Consider the following 8,811-nt stretch of genomic DNA (forward strand, 5'->3'; position numbering starts at 1 on the left):
GAGTCATCTGCTGATACCGAGAAAGAAAGGACAAGATTGGAGTCGCAAAGAGAGCAGAGTTGAAGCCACTGTGGAGAGTGACTTGGATTCAGGTAATGCTGGGAGCTGGCTTAGGTGGATGAACATGAGTGGAAAGGGGACTCATGCCTTGTTCTATGTCTTTCTGCAGTCAATACAGAGAATACAATACATTGTGGTCATAGAGGACAAGACAATTTAGAGTATTTTAAGGCTGTAATTGAAATTAGAGGTCACAGAATTCGAAATGGATAAGGAAGAAAGTTAAGAAAAAATAGATCTGAAGTAAAAAGATTGCTTAGTGAAACAGATCTCAGTTGAGGTTGAAGTGGGAATAGTTCAGCTACATGGAAGGAGAAAATTCATGGGATGTTTGAATAACCGATTTTGGCCATAGTAGAACTAGAGAGTTTGAAAGTTCCTAAAGGGTAACTAGACATAAGGGACTGAAACCTCAGATACCAGGGGTTAAAGTGGGCACTGCAGCCCCTCAGGGGATGGCAGGGCTGGCAGTGGAGAGGAAGACCAGGAGCCACACACCAAAGTCTTTGTCAAAGGCAGGAGAGTAATGAGGACGTCTGCAGAGGAGCAGCAAGGGAGGAGAAGTGGCCCTCACAGCAGCAGGCTTTATTTTCTTGTTGTTTTTATTTTTTCATATAGAAAGTAAAAGCTGTATTACTTAGGAGACACGTGGGAGCAAAGAAGGCCCCAGCCTTCTATAGGTCCCAACCCACTATGCTTGAATACAATTATGTTAAAATTTGGATTTTATCTGGGAATGATTAAAAATATTTGGGGCATTTTCAGCTAAGAAATAGCATGCTCTGGTTTATATTTTTTAAAAAATCATCTTGGCATTTTTGTGAGTATAAACTATAGTGGACAAGCGTGGAGGCAGGAACATTAGTTAAGAAGCTACTCTGATGGTGGCTATGCTAGAGTTTTGGCCATGGCAATGGAGAAAAGTGGTACAATTGGGGAGATTTTCAATGTTTGGTTTTTTCCGTGACCAGTGAATCTAGGTGATGGCAAAGGATGCTCCCTTGCTGATCTTGCCCTAATTGAATTGAAGACTCTGCTCACATTCTGGAAGACACTTTCAAACCAGTGGTTAAGTTCTCTTTCTTTCCAGATTCCAGTTTCCAAAAATTACTCACAGTGTACCTGCCAATCTGGCCTCAGTGGAAAGGTACTATTCTGGCCCAGAGTCCAAAAATAAAGTTGATTGCAAAGAGGAAGCTACTGGCATAAATGTCTCCTTCAGTCTGTCCAGCCACTGCCCAGCACCCTGTGATTAGGTTATGCTCTGGAAGGTCTGGCAAGTATTTGCTGTGCTATGATCAGCACAGCAAAGGACTAGTCATCTTCACTAAAATACTCTCAGGAATATTACAGTATCAAAGAGAGGGTGTTCTCCCTGGAGAATTTGCATTTACACTCACCCAACACAGAAGTGTTGGGCAGGTGAACAAAGAGTCCTTAGCCATAGGCTCAGTGGCCAATTCCTACTCTCATTTATGCAACTTCTTAAGACCAGAGTCTAGAGCAGCAGTTCTCAAATTATGGGTCGCAACCCACAGGAACTATATTAAAGGCTCGTGGCATTAGGAAGGTTGAGAACCACTGGTCTACAGAAACAACCTTCTTTCCTTTCTTTTTAGCTTGAGCCTTCCACTTTTCCTCTCCTGATGACCTTTCACTTTCTATGGGGTCTTCTTTTCAGGCTACCTCTCTGCAAACATTTTGTGTAAATTAGGCCATATTCTCTCAGTTACAAATTCCTCCAGACAGTCCAGAATTGGTAGATGCAGGTATGGAACCAGGGGTTGGTATGGGAAAGGCCTGGTGAAAAGGCTGCTTTGGAAAGTCCTGTTGACACACAGTGAAGTACCGACAAAGGTGATGATAGCTGATGAGTCATATTCACCACCTGAATCTGCCTCATCTTCAGGTGAGCCTCAAGCAGCCCCCAGGTGTACTTTCCATCCTGTCTGCATTCTCCGTTCAGCCTGGTCAGGTGAAGAGGGTCAGGCAGAGGGACAGCCCTGCTGCCAGCAAAGCACAGCTTCTCATTGGTCATGGCGGATGGTCTGTGCTCTCAACTCTGCACAGAGTCTACCACTGCCAAGTGTTATAATACCCCAGCAGGCAAGTTTCAGGGATTCAGGCGGGAGGTGGGTTTGGCCGAGGTGGAATGTGACCATGTCAAGACAACCACAATACTGAGCAGTGATGGAGGCCTGAGGCTCATGGCTTGTTTTGAAATTTGTGCATAGCCTTCCAGCCACCAGGAACCTGCCAGAACCGGGGGCAACCTGGGGAAGTTTTCAATGTAAAGAGCTGATAGGACTTGTGGATTAGATGTGGGGTTTGTGAGACAGAAGTCAAGAACACTTAGGTTTTAGGTCTCTTTTAGTCATATCCTTTAAAATGTTCTACTTTGATTCTCTTGTGTCATGTTTGCTGAAATGTATACAGATTTGCGAGCAGGTTAAGCTGAAAGGTCTGGCAGCAGGAACTCATAAGCTTTCCAGTGGAGAATTTCTAGGGATTGATTAGTTCTCTATTTTCTTGTCTAGAAAATTGATTTCATAAACTGTTTAAAATTAGCACATAAGCCTCCAAATTAAAGAATAAAACTCTGGGACTGATGGCCCCACTACTGACTTCTTACTGCAGTATAAATGCCAAATGCACCCTTAATCTTTTTCCATAAATTGAAATTGTATTTTGGGAACTCCTAGTACAAGTTAATGACATTTAGATTGGTCTGATCTGTGAGTCCTAATTGAAGAGAAACTGAGGTCTTGTGGTTTTTCTCTTGCATGGACATATGAGGCACTGAGATAAAACAAAATAGGAAATTTGTCAAATGGTATGAAGTCTGGAATTTGAAGATTGAAAAATATAGGTGGTTTTATCTGCTCTCTTGAAGTATAAAACTTTTCTTTACAAATACCTCATCCAAAGACATTTTATGCAGCTTCTTTATTTGATTGTACCTCAAAACAAGTTTTTGTTTTAGGTTATATTTTTAGGATTTTTGGAAAGCTTGAGTAACAAGAGAGCATTTTGAGAAATTACTAGGCTGGGAATTTGTCTGGAGTTTAAAAACTCTTCAGTCCCCTTCTCCTTTCCCACACCCCAAAAAAACACTGACTGTGTGAAATCTTTAATTTACTTCAACTCTTCTCAAAGAGTCTGTTGGAAGCTACATAATTAAGAGTGAATAAGGTTATGACCTTGGTGCTTTTAAAATTTCAAGTATTTAATATTTCCAAGGAAAAGACCTTGTAGGGGGATTAAAATAGAGCAGTGCCATTTTGTAATCTATTAAAAGTGAAGTCATTGAACAAATACCTGCAACAGGCCTTAATCTACAAGTAGAGAGAGCTGTTCTAAGCGAATAAACTTCCTCAAGGAACATGGGAATTAAGGGTATCGTCTCCTTTACAATCACAGAGCAGTTGCCTAAGTACTTAATGTGTTAAACATTAAAAGAAGGATTTGGGGGACTCATGGGAGGAATCATGATCTCATAACTTATCCAAACACATTATACTGCTTTATTATGGTTTTTGAACTACATTTTAAAACTATTTTAGAGTTAGCTCATTGATTGACAATAGTAAATTCAGGTGTCTGTTTTTAGTGAATGGTCTCTCTAAAAATGCCCTCAAATGAAACATTTTTTATTACAGTTAAGTCCTTGACAAGTAACTTCCTTGGTGAAATTAAAAAATCTCCATGTAGAAATGACAGGAGTGTATCTGATGGTAATAAGTCTCATGAAGAGTAAAAGTAGTTCGTTACATCACAGACAGGATTAAATGTAACAATAAAGACCAAACGCTTGGATTGTTAAAGAACACCATTGTGTCTGAGCGCCTTTGATCTTTCTTGCTCAATTAAATGTCTTCTAAAACATTTGGTTCATTTTCAGAAGTGAACTTGAGATGTTTAAAAATATTTCCTTTCAAAATCGCTTTTCATATTCCCAAATGAATTGAGCATAATTACTGCTGTGATTGTATTTTGAATGTAATTATTATAATTTTATTCTTGTATGTGTATTTACAAGATTGCATCAGAATTAAAGAATTGTGGTGGTTAATATTAACGTATGAGAAAAGAGGTTGTGTTACCTAATCAAGAGGTGATTTTTTTTTTAACCTGTGTAAAGGCAATTCCTCCTACTCAACCATCTTGTTCTTTCCAGTTTTAGCTTGTCTTTATATTCAGAAGTTAAATAACTGGAATGTAGATTAGGGATACTTATACTGCTTTTATCCCTTTTATTCCTTTGCTGGGAGGCATTTGATCGATGGCCATGGATTCTCTACATTATGTCAACCCTGAAATCCCATCTGTGCCATGCAATAGTATGTTTAGACATTTCCTTTTACTGGATTAAATAACCACAACTGATATTAAAAAAAATTAGTGAGCACTTATGTAATATATTTTATGTTAGACCATTTAAGACTAAATTATTTTGTTAAATTTTTATGACACCCCTGTGAGTTAAATGGTAAGCAGAGGTGTTCACATTTATGAGATATTTCAGAATGGCTTCAGGGCTGGTTTGATTCATGGACAGCCTCTTTCATTTATCCCGGTGCATGTTTCCACAAATTACGTACTTTGAATGTCGGCAGACTCCAGAAGGGAATAAAAAGACTTTACCCACGAGCTCCTCAGGCCTGGAGACTGTCAGCCTGGGCCTTCTCATCCTGGATGGGCGGTGCAGGTGGGGGGCAGGACATGGACGGCTCCTAAGGGACACCTTGCTTTCTCCTGTGGCAGGCACAGCCTGCGTTCAAGGTTCCACCCTACATTGGGCCTTAGCCTTCTTGGGGAGCCCTCCACTGAACAAGTGTCCTCCAGCGCGTTCACAGCGTGTGAGTGGATACGGGAAGTGAGTACCTACTCTGCAGGGATTTGTTGCTTCCTCCACATCGGTTAGCAATGAGGGTTAAATTATGCAGGGCTCCACAATTTTAGTCTGACTTAGAGATAATTAGCAGTGGTAAAATTCAAAACATTTCTTTGCAAGGCCATTTTGAAAAGTTTAAAAACAATCTCTGATTCATACTCTATTGTGAGTCAAAATGCAGTCTGCATATTAGTATAGCCTCACTTTTATTTTTCACGGGGCAAAAAAAAATAATCTGTGAAGAAATGCTGTATTACACCGCTGGTACCAGTATCCTTCTACTGATTCCTACTCAGGCAAGACACTCACAAGCATGAGAAATACTCAGGACCAAAATAAAAGCTAAGTTGCTCCATTAAATTCTAGTGCTCATGTTACTACATAAACAACTTGGTGTTGTCTGTGAAAATGCTGCTCGGTAGTTCTGTCCTATGGTAGGGATAGGAATGTTTGGCTAGGATCCAACAGAACACTACCATTAAGATACGATTCCACTGGAATACATGTTCCATGTGGGCAAGAATTTTACTTTGTTCACTGTTACATTCCCAGTGCCCAGGCCCTCAACAAATATATGTTGAATCAGTAAATGATTCACAGGGATATGGAATTTGCATTGAGACTGTGTATTAGTCAGAGTCCTCCAGAGAAACAGAACTGATAAAACGCATATAGTTGACCCTTGAACAACATTGGTTTGAACTGTGTGGGTTCACTTATATGCAGATTTTTAGAAATAAATGTTACACTGTGTGTGCCCGCCTCTCCTGCTTCCCCTTCCAACTTCTCCCCTTCTTCTGCCTCTGCCACCCCCAGAGACCAACCCTTCCCCTTTGTCCTTCTCAGCCTGCCCAATGCGGAGATCATGAGGACAAAGGCCTTACGATGATCCACTTCCACTTAGTGAATAGTAACTGTAGTTACTCTACAACTACTCTACTGTAGTTACAATAGTATCGCTCCCTTATGATTTTCTTAGTGACGTTTTCTTTTGTTTAGATTGCTTTATTGTAAGTTTACAGTATATTATACTTGTTACATATAAAATATGTGTTAATTGACAATGTTATTGGTAAGGCTTCTATTCAACAGAAGGCTGTTCATAGTTAAGTTTGGGGGATTCAAAGTTTTATGTGCATTTTCAACTATGTGTGAGTGGATGGCCCTTGTGCACGTTTATTCAACTATATATGTCTTTCTAGAGAGATTTATTGTAAAATATTGGTACATATGATTATGGAGGTGGAGAAGTCCCACAATCTGCCATTAGCAAGGTGGGGACCCAGGAAAGCCAGTGGTGTAATTCTAGCTTGAGTTTAAAGGCTTGAAAATCAGAGGAGGTGATGGTGTAAACCCCAGAGTAAGGGCAGGAGAAGCCTCAGGTGGGCAGGCAGGAAGAAATAGAGGAGAAGTCTTCATTCCTCCACCTTTTTGTTCTATTTGGACCCTCAGTGGATTGGGTGATGCCCACTATATTGAGGAGGCCATTAGCTTTACGGAATCCACAGATGCAAACGCTGACTGCATCTGGAAACACTCTCACAGACATACCTAGAAATGATGTTTATTCTAGGCCAGTGTTTTTCAACTTTTTAAAATCTCATGGCATCCTTGAACCTATAGTTAAACTTCCATGCACACTTAAATTATGTTGATCAAAAAAAAAAAAGGTAAAAAATGTACTTACTGTGCTTTAAACTTCAGTAAATAATTTAATCACTGATCTTTAAAAATTCTCATAGCACACTGGTTGAAAATCACTGACCTAGGCACTGCATGGCTGATCAACCTCTGCCTAATGTTCCTTGACTATTCACAAAGCTGTATGAAGTCCCACCATCACATACTGGTACTGTGAAGGGTCAATGTCCAGTCAAACCACCCCTGGTCTTTTATGTTGACCTCAGTATGACAAACTGACATGATTGCATTGGCTGCCTGATATGTGTCAGATAATGGCAAGTAATCATTTCTTTGATTAAAAAAAGCATAGAAAAAAAGTAACATGGCAGAGATCCATGTTCTTTTGGTAGAGGGAGGGAAAGCCATGGATGGAAAAATAGAAGAGAAAGAGAAAGGGTCATTAGGTTCATCTTTGCTAGGCGGCCCCCAAATCCATTTCAATTATCTTAAATTTATCTCTTGTGAATTTCAAAGTCCACTGGTGGTAATCACCATGAGGAGGTTATAATCATGACACTTTCTTGTGTCACCTGGAAAAAATTCACCTTCCATGTAAATTGCTTCATGTTTTTGAGAATGTCATCTAAAACATTCTTATTTTTTTTTTATCAAAATTTAGAAAATTTCACTCCCTCTTTTCAATGGTATTATTTCTGCCTTTGTAAAGTCTATTAGATTTCCTTCAGAATCTTACTTTGATCTCTGCTAAAATCAGTGCTAACTTGAGTGCTACCTATTTAGGAACACAGCTTCTACTCTTTCTGAAGGGCAGGCAAGGACAGCAGCAATCTCCCATTAAAGCCTGTGGTTCTACATCCTCACAGCTCTTGTGGTGTTTCTTCAAGCCCCGTGGAGCCCATGTCTCTTCATTCTGTGCTGTCTCCAGCACCTGCTCGACCTCGTGAAAATCTGCTTTGCTGTTAGTGATGGATTGGAACTAAGGCCGAAATATAAAGGAATTTTACCTTGTTAACTACCATTTGGAAACTTAATGGACTACAGGGCGTTTATCAAGGAGTAAGCCCAATTGTCTGGGGTGCAGGCTTCTACTGGGGATTCTACATTTTCTTTTACAGTGCAATCAAATCATATAAGACAGAGGGAAGAGGTGAATGGTTAGAGTCAACAGAAAAACGCAACTCAGCTACTGAAGCTGGAGCCACGACCTTTTGCCTTACAAACCCACCGTGGGGAACAAAAACTCGCCTGATGTTACAGTACTCTGATGTTGCTAAGCCTCGACAGCGGCGAGAATGAACAAAGGAATGTTCTATACACTTGCGAAAACATATAAATGGAACAGTGTGTGTTGGTTGCATAAAGGATTTATTCCTGGGCTGTTTGGAACGTCCCATGGAGTCTTCCAGTTTATGGTGGATAAACTGCTAAAGTTGGGGTAAAACCAGCAAATCCATAGATTACCAGAAGCACAGCTGGGCACAGTGGAATACACGTCTGTTGCTGCACTATCCAAAATATTTGCTCTAGCAGCAACATACCCATGTCAAGTGTGAGAGCTTGTCCTCAAGATCGACCAGTGTTACAATGGCGTCATGAGGTTATCACAGAGACATGGGGCAAAGAAGACCTGGGTGGATTTTACAAAGGAATTGCCCCTAATTTGATTAGAGTGACTCCAGCCTGCTGTATTAACTTTGTGGTATATGAAAATGTCTCATGTTTTTTAATGAAAAGAAAGAGAAAGCAAGCCCAAAGAAAATAATTCCCATACATCTCCTCCACATGGCCACAAAGTTTTTTTGTGTTTGAGGTGTAAACTCTGAAGACTGCCGTGTAGTAACATGGCTCATAATCAGAATTAGTCTATAATTATTGGAAGTCAGAGGCCTGCTAAAGCTTCACCATGTTTTCTGCTTTCGCCTTCCCCATAGATGTGGGTCTTGGATACCTCCGCCTGAAATGACGGCCACCACCACAGGGCCGAAGCTGACATCAAGGGTAGTTCCACAAATCTCTTCATTTCATTTGTCAAGAAGTTGATTTGCAACATTTGCTAAATTGATTCGATGAATGTGTTGCTTTTTCTGAACGTATTGCCTGGGTTGGCTTTAAAACTAACCTTTGTGCAATAGCAAGAAAATAGCTTCTTGCGAGAATGTCATTGTGTATTTCCAGAGTAAATTAAACTTTCAGGATTTATGGGATAAGATGTT

The 8,811-nt window shown here is 40.2% G+C and overlaps 1 pseudogene; it reads left to right on the forward strand.

Annotated features, from left to right (window-relative positions):
- The first annotated feature begins 2,096 nt into the window (after positions 1–2,096).
- LOC100962610 lies at positions 2,097–8,360 on the forward strand (annotated as a pseudogene).
- The last annotated feature ends 451 nt before the right edge of the window (positions 8,361–8,811 follow it).

This window comes from Otolemur garnettii, unplaced genomic scaffold (genome assembly GCF_000181295.1).
Source record: "Otolemur garnettii isolate 467f Iridium unplaced genomic scaffold, OtoGar3 scaffold00132, whole genome shotgun sequence".
NCBI lineage: Eukaryota > Metazoa > Chordata > Mammalia > Primates > Galagidae > Otolemur > Otolemur garnettii.